The following is a 15,840-nucleotide window of genomic DNA, read 5'->3' as shown; positions in this document are numbered from 1 at the left end:
ACCTAAAGCTTGGTGCAGCACACCATTTTGAACACCTTTTTCTGGTGGCATTACAGACACATTCAGCTTTGTACACTCAACTTTTGCAGGCTGAATTAACCCCTTGCCCACTGGGCTACATGTAGGGTTGTGGGGCTGCGCCCACACGCTCTCACTGTGTGAATTAGTCCCCCCTTGTTCCACCAGCATAGCACCAGAGCCATCCTGGGCAGCCTCTGACTCCAACACATGGAGACCCCATGAGACTTCCATGGACAATCCTGTGCCTCTGCCTGTCATGGGAGATCTCCTACTCTCATCACTGGTAGTGAACACATTACCAACCTCACTCTCAGATATGACATTACAAGAAATACATGCTTCAATGTCATTACACTCATCACGTTTAGCAATAGTATCACTTTTGTTAGTACGATCATTAGCATTCTCATTACATGTAGACACAACTGCTGTTTTTGTGGTTTGTTTATGAGCCACCATAACCTCTGAGCGACTCTTCACAGCACCTGCTCTCTGTAAAGGGGCACTTTTGCCTATTTGGGCAGCTCCATAGCTGACCTGGGAAACTCTCTGCTCCAACACTGCAAGCTCCTTGGAAGTTTCCCTGGGCAACCCTGCAGCAGCTGTCACTAGGGAACATGGTACCAGCACTGTTTTGGTCACCCCTAGCTCAATTTTCCCAGCCATCTGCTGGATCATAGCAGGCATATGCAGAGTCCCCATGTCCTTTTCAGTCTTTAGCCCTGCGTCTAGTTGGGCTTTACGCTGCGCCTCCCCACTGCTCTGGGTAGCACAATGCAGAAAGTCTATGTCCATTTGTACTGCGGATCTCCCCACTGGACATACACCCACTTCACTGGGTTCAGCATCATAAACTGAAACAGTCTTACCAGTTCCTGCAGCTGATGTCATAGCCTTCACTTGAGTGCGTTGTCTCACTGGTGTGGTGTCTCCACAGGCTGACTCCCCCATGTGGCCATGGAGCAAAACTGCAGCCTTTCTGGACCCACTGACGCCCCCTGTAGGTAACACAAGATCCTTGTTGCTAGGGGTAACTGCAGACTTGCGCTCCAAAGCTGGTTGGCTATACCTCATGCAGGATTCAGGCTGATATACTCTCCTTTCTGGACTGACCCCTTTGCCTAAGTGGCCATGACAGAAAACCTTACGTTTCTCTGGATTTCCAATTCCTAGGACTTCCGGCGACACTTCTCCCATCCTGGAGCATTGCTGGCGGCCCATGATACGATGGAACTCTCCTCTAAGAAGGATTTCCTCTTTAAACTTGCGATAGTCATCCTGGCCCCCATCCATCAAATGGTAAACCGACCGGAACTCTATCCGCAATAAGGTTTGCAGCAGTTTTGGCCACCGGTCCCTAGGCCATTTTCTCTTTACAGCAACTTTTTCAAATCTTACAAGGAAGTCTCCCACCTCCTCTGTAGGCAGCATGGGTTGCATATAGTCAGAGGCCAAGATCTCAGCCCCTTGCAGTGCACCCGACTCTTTGCGATTCCGCTTGAACCATTCATTCGCTGTCTCACATGTCACTGGCCCCTTTTTACTGGTCCTACAAGGTGGAGACATCTTCTCAGACCATGCTGAGCTCACTTCTTGGCATCTCCTCCATGACTGGCTCTCACTCGTTGCCATTGGATACCACTTCTGAGGACACAGCTGATCACAATCATTAGTAGATGAGCTCCAGAATTCATCAACCTCCCATCCAGCTTGGTTATTCCACAAACATTCCTGTGACAAGGGGCAATGGGCAACAGCATGTCCCCACTCACTACAACGGATGCAGCGCAGAGGCCTCCTTGCGTCATGCTGTGGCACCTTTGGGCTCAGGCTGCCAGGAACAACATCCTCTTTAACTTGATTAAACATGAACTTCTTGCTTTTTGACTGCCTCATCCTTGCAATCACATGCACACAGCAGCTTGTAACAGTTCTCAGCAGAGAAAGGAAAAAAAAAAATCTGATGTTTAATTCTTCCTTCACAGGTACACAACCTGCATGCAACACAGTCCATCAAATAAACGTATACGCAATGCTGTTCGCCTGGCTGCCACACACAGCTAGCAGTAGTTCCTGATGCGACTCACCATGGAGCAAGGACCCGGATTCCACCGTCTACATGCCCGCATTCGAACACCACTTGTAATGTTGGGGTGATTAAGCACAATTGGTAGATGCACGTTTTAGTCTACATCAGGCAGGCGTTTTATGGTTAAGGGCCTGGTAGCCCACGTTTATTATAAGAAAACAAAATATTTAGTTCATCCAGTAATCCCACGCAGGGGTTTAAATTCATTCAGCACACAAATGAACATACCAAGCCACCTGGCTCTCAATTGTCAACAGTTCCTCTGCTTGCTCCCAACAGATTTGTCAACTCTTTCCAGCCCCCTGGACTCACCGACTTCCTTAGTCTTCCTGACTCTCAAGGTTGTCAGCCTTTCCCAGTCCCTTACACAGACTACAGTCTCCCACAGGGCAAACCACTCTTCAGCCAGCAGCAAGCTGTTCACACTCCTCCACCTTCCACACCAACAGCCCTTCATTTATATGGCTTATATGCAGCTGGGCACACACCCTGCTCGTTAACATCAAGACCCAGACACAGGGCTGGAGATATGCAAACTCTGTGTCTGCGTCTCGTTTTCCCTCCAATTTCATAGGGACAGAGCCTCGCTCTGTCACAATATATATATATATATATATCTATATCAGAATTTTGGAATACCCCTAGTGGTGGACTTTTAAGGCACGTACAGTAAATATCAAATTTTTAAATATTGTATAATGTATATGTATAGTGTTGTATGTCTATATTTATATATATATATATTATATACAGACTAAATAATATACACTGATTTGGGTTATTTTTACCAACATGTGCCACGAAACATCCACAACCATGGAAAAAAAAAGATTTTTGGCTGTTGCATTTGGTTGTCACTATCGCCGCTGAATATGACCCTTTGAAGTCAGTGGCGCCCCCTGATGTAACCATGACTAATAAACGTGGTTGCGCAATGCGGGATATAGAGAGTTAAAACACGTGTTGAGGAAGCAACATATCTCCTAGACACTGCCTGTCGAAGGCTTCTGAAAAATGATCCACTACAGGTCACTTTTCAGTGGTGCGGCAATAATAGCTGTACATCTAAACGTAGCCTTGATATATCTTGTGCTGATCAACTGATGAGCAAAAATTGGTAGATTTTGACATTTAGTGCTACTTCTTAGGCTGGGTTCACACTATTGCACACTGGATGTGGGTGTTCCCTCATTCAGTTCGCATGTCGGGGGTTTATGACCGGCTCTCAATCTCCAGATCGACGCCGGAGCGGATTGCACAGGAGTCCTTCTGGTCTGTTTCAGGTTCAAATTAAGCTCCAAAATTTCGACCAAACTCAGACCTGGAACAGGGACACACCGGAACCCCTGCGGTGAGCCACTCCGTACTGAAGTGGGAACCCAGCTTTACGCTGATACACATAGATTACTCAATTAGGATGACCCCTGTCCCTTGAAATTTTGGCAAAATTTTGGCAAAGCAAAATCTGTCAAACTGTCAGATAAAACTGATTTCACTATGTCTGAGGCTCCCCAGATCTTCAACCCATGAGGGTTTGTCTTTGAGATGCCGTCTTTTGGGAAATGACAGATGATAGAAGGTTCTTCTTCTTCTAATACAGCACATTAAGGTGGAGGCAGGTGCCCGGTGAGGCCTCCACTGGGCTCATTGGACAAGGAGAGTGCGGCTCGTCTCCCCGCTGCGTCTGCATCTCAGCACCACCTTCCTACGATCGTTCTGCCACTCTGTACTGAGGTGTGAACCAAGCTTTACGCCGATACACATAGATTACTCAATTAGGATGACCTCTCTCCCTTGAAATTTTGGTAAAATTTTGGCAAAGCGAAATCTGTCAAACTGTCAGATAAAACTGATTTCACTATGTCGGAGGCTCCCCAGATCTTCAACCCATGAGGGTTTGTCTTTGAGATGCCGTCTTTTGAGAAATGACAGATGATAGAAGGTTCTTCTTCTTCTAATACAGCACATTAAGGTGGAGGCAGGTGCCCGGTGAGGCCTCCACTGGGCTCATTGGACAAGGAGAGTGCGGCTCGTCTCCCCGCTGCGTCTGCATCTCAGCACCACCTTCCTACGATCGTTCTGCCACTCTGTACTGAGGTGTGAACCAAGCTTTACGCCGATACACATAGATTACTCAATTAGGATGACCTCTCTCCCTTGAAATTTTGGTAAAATTTTGGCAAAGCGAAATCTGTCAAACTGTCAGATAAAACTGATTTCACTATGTCGGAGGCTCCCCAGATCTTCAACCCATGAGGGTTTGTCTTTGAGATGCCGTCTTTTGAGAAATGACAGATGATAGAAGGTTCTTCTTCTTCTAATACAGCACATTAAGGTGGAGGCAGGTGACCGGTGAGGCCTCCACTGGGCTCATTGGACAAGGAGAGTGCGGCTCGTCTCCCCGCTGCGTCTGCATCTCAGCACCACCTTCCTACGATCGTTCTGCCACTCTGTACTGAGGTGTGAACCAAGCTTTACGCCGATACACATAGATTACTCAATTAGGATGACCTCTCTCCCTTGAAATTTTGGTAAAATTTTGGCAAAGTGAAATCTGTCAAACTGTCAGATAAAACTGATTTCACTATGTCGGAGGCTCCCCAGATCTTCAACCCATGAGGGTTTGTCTTTGAGATGCCGTCTTTTGAGAAATGACAGATGATAGAAGGTTCTTCTTCTTCTAATACAGCACATTAAGGTGGAGGCAGGTGACCGGTGAGGCCTCCACTGGGCTCATTGGACAAGGAGAGTGCGGCTCGTCTCCCCGCTGCGTCTGCATCTCAGCGCCACCTTCCTACGATCGTTCTGCCACTTAATCCTCTAACAAGCCAAGGCCGACCTCTCCTTTCCACTTCATTTAGCCCTAACAAGAATGCAAACAATGACCTTTTTACAGTCCCAATGCAAAGTCCCCACCGGAATTAAACAAGAAGAGCCGATCTACAAGTCACGCACGATGTCATCCGGAGGACGGCGCGCCAACCTCAGCGCCCGTTTTCTCCAGTGAAAGGAACACTCCACCTTTCACCCTGCTTTCCATAATCCTCCTTTTATGAGAAGTAGCAAAAAAAAACACAAATGTTCTCAACAATCTGCCCATTTGTTAACATCTTTCTCTTCTCACAGGATTGGCTTTTTCTCGAGCTCAGTATTAAGTGTCAAAATGTATTTTCTGATAACTGTTGGGTCTGAGCATGTTTAGAGAAAGGAACATGTCATGCCACCCTAGAAAAAGGATGGGGTGATGGAGAAGAGTGGCCAAGATGACGATAGAAATCCTGCAGACACAGCATGAGCTGACTATGACTGTCATTTGTGGTTGGACATTGCGAAGAGGAGACATCTGTCAGGGACAGCCCAAAATAGTAGTAACCATATACACTATATTGTCAAAAGTATTGGGACATCTGCCTTTACATGCACATGAACTTTAATGGCATCCCAGTCTTAGTCCGTAGGGTTCAATATCGAGTTGGCCCACCCTTTGCGGCTGCAACAGCTTCAACTCTTCTGGGAAGGCCGTCCACAAGGTTTAGGAGATGTGTCTATGGCAGTGGTCTCCAAACTACGGATGTGGTACTTTGCTTGCCTTTATCTGGCCCTTGGGCACCAACAATGGGGGCACCATTTCTTCCACTGACACCACTGATGGGACACGAATCCTTCCTCTGATACCAACGATTTCCCCTATTCCTCCCACTAACACCAATGATGAAGCATTTTATACACCCATTGACGCCAAAACGTTTTCTATTAACACTGGTCATTTTTCGGCCCCTAGAAAGTCTGAAGGACAGTAAACTGGCCCTTTATTTAGAAAGTTTGGAGACCCCTGGACTATGGGAATGTTTGACCATTCTTCCAGAAACGCATTTGTGAGGTCAGGCACTGATGTTGGATGAGAAGGCCTGGCTCACATTCTCCACTCTAATTCATCCCAAAGGTGTTCTATCGTGTTGAAGTCAGGAGGTCAGTTCCTCCATCTCAAGCTCGCTCGTCCATGTCTTTATGGACCTTGCTTTGTGCTCTGGTCCAAACCATTTGGTGAAGGGGGGTTTTGGCGTGGGTTTTTTTTTTTCAGGGGTTGGGCTTGGCCCCTTAGTTCCAGTGAAGGAAACTCTTAAGGTGTCAGCATACCAAGACATTTTGGACAATTTCATGCTCCCAACTTTGTGGGAACAGTTTGGGGATGGCCCCTTCCTGTCCAACATGACTTCCCACCAGTGCACAAAGCAAGGTCCATAAAGACATGGATGAGCGAGATGGGACTCATGCACTCCCATTGTTGGTTTCTCTCCCTTCAAGGTCTCATCTTACCTTCTCTTAACTTCATCCAACTCTTTTCCATCTCAATCCTCATTTGTCCTTATTTCATAAAATATTATGGCTCCTCAACCCATTCCTTTATACTGACATCTTTCATTCCTCATTTAGACAAAATACCAGCACTTGGAATACCCTCTTAAGACCCCCTCCATCCTTCTCCATTTAGTCAAAACACCAGCACTCAATATACCCTAATAAAACCCCCTCTGTCTTAGCTTTGGATAAAACGCGTCAGCTTTCTTCTAGGTTTCTGTGGATGTACCGGTTTGCCTGTCTTTTACCAACTTAGGCCTCATGCACACTGATTGGAAAAAAAGCTAAGGAAAAATCCAAGGAAAACTCCAAGCTCACTTACCGACCAGCCCGTGGACAACCAAATTAACCTGTCTTAGACTCCTTTCACACTGGGGCATTTTGCAGGCGCTTTAGTGCTAAAAAAATAGTGCCTGTAAACCACCTGAAAAATATTTCCCTACAGTTCCAGTGTGAAAGCCCCGAGTGCTTTCACACTGGGGCAGTGCGGTGGCAGGACGTTAGAAAAAGTCCTACAAGCAGAATCTTTGGGGCAGTTTGTGAGTGCTGTATACACCGCCCCTGCCCATTGGAATGCATGGGCAGCGCTGCCAAACGCCTGAAAAGCGCTTCAGAAGCGGTGCTACACGAGCGCTTTTAACCCCATTTTAACACCTTCTAGGGGGTTAAAAGCACCCCGCTCCTGCCCAAATAGCGGCGCCAAAGCACCGATATAACAGCGGTAAAGCGGTGCTTTACAGCTACTGCCTCCACCACCCCTGGGTGAAAGGACTATGCTATAAAAATGCACTGATTACTGTATAAATGACACTGGCAGGGAAGGGGGTTAAACACTAGGGGGCGATCAAGGGGTTAAGTGTGTCCTAGGGAGGTGTTCTAACTGTGGGGGGGGGGGTGGGCTACCGAGGATATGACAGCGATCACTGCTCCCGATGACAGAGCAGTAGATCCCTGTCATGTCACTAGGCAGAACCGGGAAAATACTTGTTTAAATAGGCATCTCCCCATTCTTCCTCTCCGTGACACGATTGCGGGCCCCCAGTGGACACGGAGTATGGGCCCACAATGCCACAATTTAAAGGGGATGTACCTTTACGGCGATTTGCCCAGCTGTGCCATGTCGTGCGCTGGTCAGCTAGAGGTTAAAGGGTTGGGAGGCTACGGCACCAAGGGGTTAAGCAGAAGCAAATAAAGATGGCCAGAGTCCTCGTAAAAGCTATTTCAGTTAGAGCTACCACTGGCACTTCCACCCAAAGGAAAACATCACACAGTCACTAGGACCCTGGAGCATAGGTCTGTACTCACAATGTCACAGGATCACCGGATTCCTCCTTCCAGTATCCACCGGACACTCTTCAGTCAGGAAGAGGCTAATGCTCACAATGCCATAGGATAGCCAAACCCTTTCCAACATCCACCAGGCACTCTTCAGGGAGCTCTCCAGAACAGGTCCTTAGGTGAAAATCCCTTGACTGGCTTCAGAATTTTTTTTTTAAAGTAGGCTCCCCAGCTATGCCACAGCTGGGACCTCAATGAACATGAACCAAACTCCAGCAGTTTGCCCAGAGGGGCAGAGACAGGACTATCTCTCTTCCTGGCTGCTCCAGGCCTTAGACCAGGGATCTGCAATTAGCAGACCTCCAGCTGTTGCTGAACTAAAAAAAGTCCCATCATGCCTCTGCCTCTGGCTGTCATGCTTGTGGCTCTAAGACTCTTGCTATGCCTCATGGGAATTGTAGTTCTGCAACAGCTGGAGGTCCGCTAATTGCATATCCCTGCCTTAGACTATTTATGTGCTCTTTAGCCACCTACTGGGCACATGTCCCCAGGGATCAGCTAAAGTCCCATAAATATTCAGACTGCTTATTTGACTTTCCACAGCGGAGGAGGGTAATATGGCGCTCGCTGGGGATCCCAAGAATATATTGTAGTATAGTCACAAAATATTAGTGTAAAAAATTGTTAGTATAAAAGATTGGTCGTTTTTATGTAGCTAAAGTACATCAGTTTTTGTGTGGGTTTTGGGTATGTCCACACACCAGTATCCTCGATGAGAAGTTCAGGGTCTTTGTGGATCATCAGGGTGGTCCGTGAGGGGGATCAGCAGTACAGGCTGTATCCTAAAAGGCTGCCAGTCTTAAAGCAAGAAGAAGCTCTAGGAAACAAGGAAATAGAGAGAGAGACGGCGCCCTCTAAGTGCAGCAGTAAAGTTGCTCAAATTTATTAGAAATGGTTAAAAAACACTCACATTAAATTAGTGGTGTACAGGCACATCAGGGATAAAATGTTTCATCCGTAAGTCCATGAGGGTGACTCGCAGGGCTGTAAGGCAAGGTTTCCGGCATCTGACTTTATTGACCGATGGTAGGTGTTTTGGTCTATTCCATGTATTTCCTTGGAGTGGTCAGAGCAATCAGGGTAGTGCTGGTAGCTGTGGTGCCTTTAGTCCGGTGTTCGGGGAGTCGATGTCCTCAGGAGACGGGCTAGGCAGAGCGGCGCTTCGGAGCATGCATGCTCCTTCATCAGGCTTTATTTGACTTTCCAGCCCACTGTGATTTTTGGAATCCTCTAGAACAGTGATATGCAATTAGCGGACCTCCAGCTGTTGCAAAACTACAAGTCCCATTATGCCTGTGCCTCTGGGTGTCATGTTTGAGGCTGTCAGAGTCTTGCTATGCCTCATGGGACTTGTAGTTCTGCAACAGCTGGAGGTCCACTTATTGCATATCCCTGCTCTAGAATACAAGGGGAAACATTCAAACCTTCAGCCTGTGAAAAACAGAACAGCCCAAAGCAATCAACAGCTGCTCCACTGGTTACATAGGAGCCAAATGAACTAAATTTGCCTAACATCCTAGCAACATATCTAGGAGAGCGTTACATCCATGATCTCCTCAATGTAGAATCTGAGGTCAACTACTTCCTTCTCATTCTTATCAATCTGTCCCTGGTCTTGGACACTGTTGACCATTCCTTTCTGGGGTATAAAAGCTCTCACATTTCATTGGTTCTTCCTAGCTTCATGCAGGGCTGGACTGGGGCAGAAATTTGGCCCTGGAATTCATCCAGACCAGCCCACTTACATTTTGAGTGTCCCATCAGCACTCCCTTACAACAGAGTGTCCCATCAGCAGCCCCCTTACAAAAGAGTGTCCCATCAGCACCCCCTTACATCAGTGTCCCATCAGCATCCCCCCTTACATGAGAGTATCCCACCAGCACCCCCCTTATATCAGTGTCCCATCAGGAGCCCCCTTACATCAGAGTGTCCCATCAGCAGCCCCCTTACATCAGAGTGGCCCACTAAGCCATCGGCCCACCGGGAAACTCCCGGTAGACCCAATGGCCAGTACATGCCTGGCTTCATGGATGTCCTTCATTTTCCTTTATTCCCACACTAATTTGTTCCCTCACCATATAATTATTGGTTTCTGTTCTTGAAACCCTACTCTTTCCCAGCTATAGGTATTGTCTTCAATAGCCGATGAGATCAGTTGGCCTTCAGAACCCCCTCTGTAGATTTTACTCAAATGTATCTTTATTTTAGTTTTCTGATCTCAGTTCTTGAGTTTCTGTCCGTCTGGAGCCTCTGCTTTCACGTCCACTAATTTCCTTAAATTCGATATGAATAAAACATATCTTGTCATTTTTCCACCATCTTGCTCTTCTCCCACTCCTGAAATTATAATTAGAGTTGGCAATACCCAAATAACACCAGTCCCTAAGCCTTTCTCCTAGGGGATTTACTTGATTCTGCTCTGTCATCTAAACATCACATTCAATCCCTAACCACCCGCTGTCATCTCCATTTGTGTAAGATGTCCTGCATCCATCCCTTCCAACATGCTTGATACAGCTACAATGCTAGTGCATACCCAATTATGCATCATCATATTGTAATTCTCTCCTTTGTGAGCTGCCAACAAATGTACTGGCATCACTCCATCCCATCCTTATAAAAGAATTCTAGACATACATAACAGGATAAAAATGAAAATTAAACAATAAAATTTTCCAGCAAAACTAACCTTTGCTGGAATATTCAACTTTAATACAAAGATTTCCCCTGCAGTACTTTTTCCTGTCAATAGATGTCCTCGTTCTGATGGCCAACTTCATTCAACCCACTTTCCCTAAGCCCAGGTCATCCTGGACCTGCCTCCAGCATATGAATAAGAGTAACATCACTATGTTTGGTTCATCTCTTTGTCACTCTGCCTTCTGCTCCTATGAGCATGTTTCTTGTAATAACATGAGCTGCTTGGCTTCTTGTACTACTTCTCATGCTGTTAGGACCCGAGTCTGAACCTATGACCTCTGCTGTGTCTGGTAGTATCTTTTCTTGCTGAGCTATCTAGGATGCTGGACAGCTCCCTAGACAGTTCCTTGAATGATCTTGCCTTGAACCTTGTTTCTCTTGAACCTTGAACCTTTTTCTTCTCCCAAGAACTTCCTAGAGATGCCTTTGCACTTCCTGTTTGCCAGATTATTGTGCATTCTACAGTCGATATCTCACTCATGTCACTCATGCTGCTGTATATATCTTTGCTGCAACGCTTTACTGACCTTTGGCTTGTTCCTCGACTTTGCATCTGCCTAATCCCACCCTGCAACTTATTGTTACCAACCTTTGGCTTGTTTACTAATTATGCTTCTGCTTGATCCCAACCTGCTATATCTTCTACTGGACTCCGGCTTGCTCACCACCTGGTGGGGCGATCCTGAGGACCTGGTACTAGCACACAGCAAAACTCATCTCCACCATTAGGAGCTCTGGTGAACACCGGTTAGTGCTTAGGCCACAAAGCTCAGGTAAGTCTGCATCATTCGCTAGGGTAACCTTCCCGTGTACTTATCCTGCTGGTTGGTGGGAGCCTCTCTACTGATATAGCTACTGGTCTTCAAGCCCGACCGTGACACCTCCGCTTTGGTCACTTCCTCATGCTAATGCATCCGGAACCTCTCATGTGCCTTCTGGAACTCCTGTCCACATGCCATTTCTCAACCCTTAAAACCTTCAAGCGCACCCTTATGACTTATTTCTTGTGATCAGCATACAATCTGAGCTATACTCCCCAATCTCTGATCCGTTGTTTCTTCCACATCTGACATAGCTCACACTGTCAAAACCTACACAACGTACTCCCTTCCCTTACCTCTTTTTTGAACCTTCATGTAGGTCCATATGGGCAGGACCTTCTCTCATGTTTTCCTTGTTACTGTTACATTTCTCTACAGAGCAGGATGTACCTCTGGAACATTTATGTGCAGCACTAGGAGCATATGATGTTGCTATATACACTTAAAAAAAATAATTTCACACATACTTTATGGTTAAAAGTATGTGAACACCCTTCCAGATAATTGGGTTCAAGTGTTTCCAATGAAGGGTCCTGGTAATGCTACAGCATACAAAAACATTGTGGACAATTATGTGCTTCCAAGTTGTGGTAACAGTTTGATGAAGACCCTTTTCTGTTCCAGCATAACTGTGCCAGCTCCATACAGACATGCTTTGATGAGTTTGATGTGAAGGACCTTAAGTGGCCTTAAGAACTCTAGCCCCAACCCTACCGAAAGCCTTTGGGGTGAATTGGAACATTGATGGTGAACAAGGTCTTCTCACCCAGCATCAGTACATGACCTCACAAATGGGCACACATTCCAACAGACAACCTCAGAAGACATTGTAGACAGTTGTGCTCTTCCAACCCTTTCTGTTTCACCATGACTGTGTCTCTGTGTACAAAGCCAGCTCCATAAAGGCATGGTTTGACTAGTTTGGTGTGGCGGAACTTGAGAGTCCTAACCTCAACCCTACTTAACACCTTTGGAACTAATTGGAATGCCAATTGTGATCACTACTCACACATGGGCACAAATTCCCACAGACACCCTCCAAAAATCTTGTGGAAAACCTTCCCAGACGAGTGGAGGAGGTTATAGACACAAAGGGGGACCAACTGCATCTTAATGGCCATGGAAGAGGAGAACGACTTCATATTACTGGTCATGGAGAAGGTGGGGAAACTCCATATTAATGGCCATGGCATTGTAAAGGAATGGGATGACTAACTAACTCATATAGGTGTGATGGTCAGGTTTCCATGGATTTTTGACCAATATAGTGTAACAGTTGCTATTTACGTTTGACTCATCAGTTGCTTTAAAATTATTCATTGTTATGCTAGTTTTACTAAACCAGTTCCATAAATACATGGTTTGACCAGTTTGATGTGGGTAACTTAAATGTCCTCCATAGAGCCCTGACCTCAACCCTACACACAAGTGTTCTTTTGGCTGAATTAGTGGAGTCTCCCACAGATATGATACAAAATCTTGCGGAAGGCCTTCTCAGAGGGGTGAAGGCCGATATAGCTGCAATGGAAGGTCCAACTCCATATTACCGGCCATTGCATTGCAATGGAATGTCCGAGAAGCTCATATAGGTTTGATGATCAGTTGTCTACAAAACTTTTCCACATAGTGTAAAGTATGGATTTTAACTCAAAAGATCTGGATAGCATTGCCTTTTAGCTTCATTTACCCTGATGTATGTCTCTGGGGCCGCCTTCCACGCCTCTGTGCAGTAATTAATGTCATTGGGTATAGCTGTGCCATTTGATACAGAGAAAAATCTACCATTACAGAGCAACAGACTGTGCTGCTTTTGTGTCAAGATTAAAAATAGATGAAAGACGGAAAGTGTGAAATATTTAGAATTTATGGATCAAATAGAAAATGTACATTTCAGAAAAGGTGTTTTCTTCCCACATATCCCCCAAGACACCATAAAATCAATAATGTGATTTACTATTAAATGGCAGCATTTCTGCTCATCACCCGTACACGGCTCCTGACATTTCACCGATATATAATTAGTCCTGGCATGTGCACAAGTTACTTTTCAATGTTTCTCACCACTCATTGTATTAAAAAGCATCGTTGTAAATTGTTCAGCCTCGTTTCCCTTCAAATAATCTCAAAAGCCAACCTGCTTTGCAATACAATAAAAAAAAAATAAAAAAAATAACACAGGCTAAATCATACAGCAGGTCCATTCTTATGTGCATTAACTCATAGGGCTCAATCACAATCCACCCGGTACTGGTTTGTCATCCACAAGTTAGTTCTTATTGGATGCTATGGGCTTCTGTAGTTGAGAAGAAATATATTTGTTATGCTTGAATATTTTTGGAATTTTGGTTGTTGTATTTGCAAAGAGGCTGGGTTCTGTCCTGCCATCTCCCAAACCATTTGTGCTTTAATGTGATTGAAGATCCTACACCAAGACTAAGTATGACCTATCGATCAAGGTTTGCCTTTAAATTCTTCTGCTTGTATGCCTGTGCTTTTCAGAAGGAGCAGTGATTTAGATGCAGGTCTGAACCTAGCCTGAGAGTAACTGTAGGAGTATTAAACAAAGAGCCCTGTACTTGCTTAGAATACTTTTATCTGCAAAGGCATATGGGTACAACAGATACAATAACGAAATGAAATGGCAGTGGATGTAGGCAGGGCAGGACTTACCATTGGGATTGACAGGGCTCAAGCCCATGGGCCCCGCCAAATAGGGGGCCCCCGCCGAGATACATAGCCGAGTGTACTCGGCTCCGCTCAGTCGCACCCAGTCCTGCCCTATGATGGACATAACACAGGGACTGGGTGTGAACGTGAGCCAAGCTGAGTACACTCGGATACTCTCTGCTCCGCTCGGGACTGCGACAGGACCCAAAAGCCGCCAAGAGGACCTGAGAGCTGCAAAGATGTATCTCGGCGATCTGAACGTCAAGACTGCAATGACACTGGACAAGGCTGCAGATGGACACTGATAAGGGTGCATTGATGGGCATTTAAATGTAATTTTTTTTCTTTAAAATCCCCTCCTAAACTTCGGGTGCGTCGTCTTATATGCCACTGCATGTTATACGCAGATAAATCCGATAATGTATAGAAGGTAGGGCCCGAAAATGACTCAAGCCCAGGGGCCCCCACCAGCCTAAGTCCTGCCCTGGATGTAGGTGATGGCAGTTAATACACTAGATACAATATGGAGGGGATCTGGCAGTGGATGGAGGTGATGGCAGATGGGTATAATAGATACAATATGGAAGGGAGATGATAGTGGATGGAGATGAGGACAGCTGAGTGAACTAGATATAATAGGTAAGGGAGATGAGAGTGGATGGAGGTGATGGCAGCTGGGTAAACTAGATACAGTTCGGAAAGGAAATGTCAGTAGATGTAGTTCATGGCAATTGGGTACTCTAGATACAATATGGAAGGGAGATGGCAGTGGATGACGCAGATGGTAGTTGAGTATACTATTACAAAAGAGAAGGGAGATGGCAGTGGATGGAGGGGATGGCAGCTGGGTATAATAGATATGACATGGAAGGGAGATGGTAGTGGATGGAGGTGATGGCGGTTGGTTACTCTAGATACAATAGGTAAGGGAAATGGCAGTGGAGATGGAGGTGATGGGAGTTGGGTAAACTAGATACAGTTCATAAGAGAGATGGGAGTTGGGTAAACTAGACACAGTTCATAAGGGAGATGGTAGTGGATGGAGGTGATGGCAGTTGGGTACTCTAGATACAATAGGTAAGGGAAATGACAGTGGATGGAGGTGATGGCAGTTGGGTATAATAGATACAACATGGAAGGGAGATGGCAGTGGATGGAGGTAATTGCGGTTGGGTACACTAGATACAGTTCAGATGGGAGATGGTAGTGCATGGAGGTGATGGGAGTTGGGTAAACTAGACACAGTTCATAAGGGAGATGGTAGTGGATGGAGTTGATGGCAGTTGGGTACTCTAGATACAATAGGTAAGGGAAATGAGAGTGGATGGAGGTGATGGCAGTTGGGTATAATAGATACAACATGGAAGGGAGATGGTAGTGGATGGAGGTAATGGCGGTTGGGTACACTAGATACAGTTCAGATGGGAGATGGTAGTGGATGGAGGTGATGGCAGTTGGTTATACTAGATACAGTTCACATGGGAGATGTTAGTGAATGGAGTTGATGGTGGTTGAGTACAGTAGATACAGTTCAGATGGGAAATGGTAGTGGATGGAGGTGATGGCGGTTGGGTACACTAGATACAGTTCAGATGGAAGATGGTAGTGGATGGAGGTGATGGCAGTTGGGTACTGTAGATACAATAAGGAAGGGAAATATCAGTAGCTGAAGGCGATGTCAGTTGGGTACACTAGATACAACAGGTAAGGGAAATGGCAGTGGATGGCAGTGCATGGCAGTTGGGTAAACTAGTAACAGTACATGAGGGTGATGGCAATGGATAGAAGTGATGGCAGTTGGGTACTCTAGATACAATATGGAAAGGGAGATAGCAGTGGATGAA

At 45.9% G+C, this 15,840-nt stretch overlaps 1 protein-coding gene across 1 annotated transcript in view; it reads right to left on the bottom strand.

Annotated features, from left to right (window-relative positions):
- Nucleotides 1-15,840, bottom strand: part of MDGA1 (MAM domain containing glycosylphosphatidylinositol anchor 1) — a 487,363-nt gene that overhangs the window by 95,010 nt on the left and 376,513 nt on the right. The gene's annotated exons all lie outside the window — the stretch shown is intronic.

The sequence above is a fragment of the Lithobates pipiens genome, unplaced genomic scaffold (genome assembly GCF_037356315.1).
Source record: "Lithobates pipiens isolate NorthernLeopardFrog02 unplaced genomic scaffold, aLitPip1_a1.2 Scaffold_18, whole genome shotgun sequence".
In the NCBI taxonomy this organism is placed as follows: domain Eukaryota; kingdom Metazoa; phylum Chordata; class Amphibia; order Anura; family Ranidae; genus Lithobates; species Lithobates pipiens.
The sequence above is the reverse complement of the archived record's forward strand: the minus strand, read 5'-3'. Positions and strand labels throughout refer to the sequence as shown.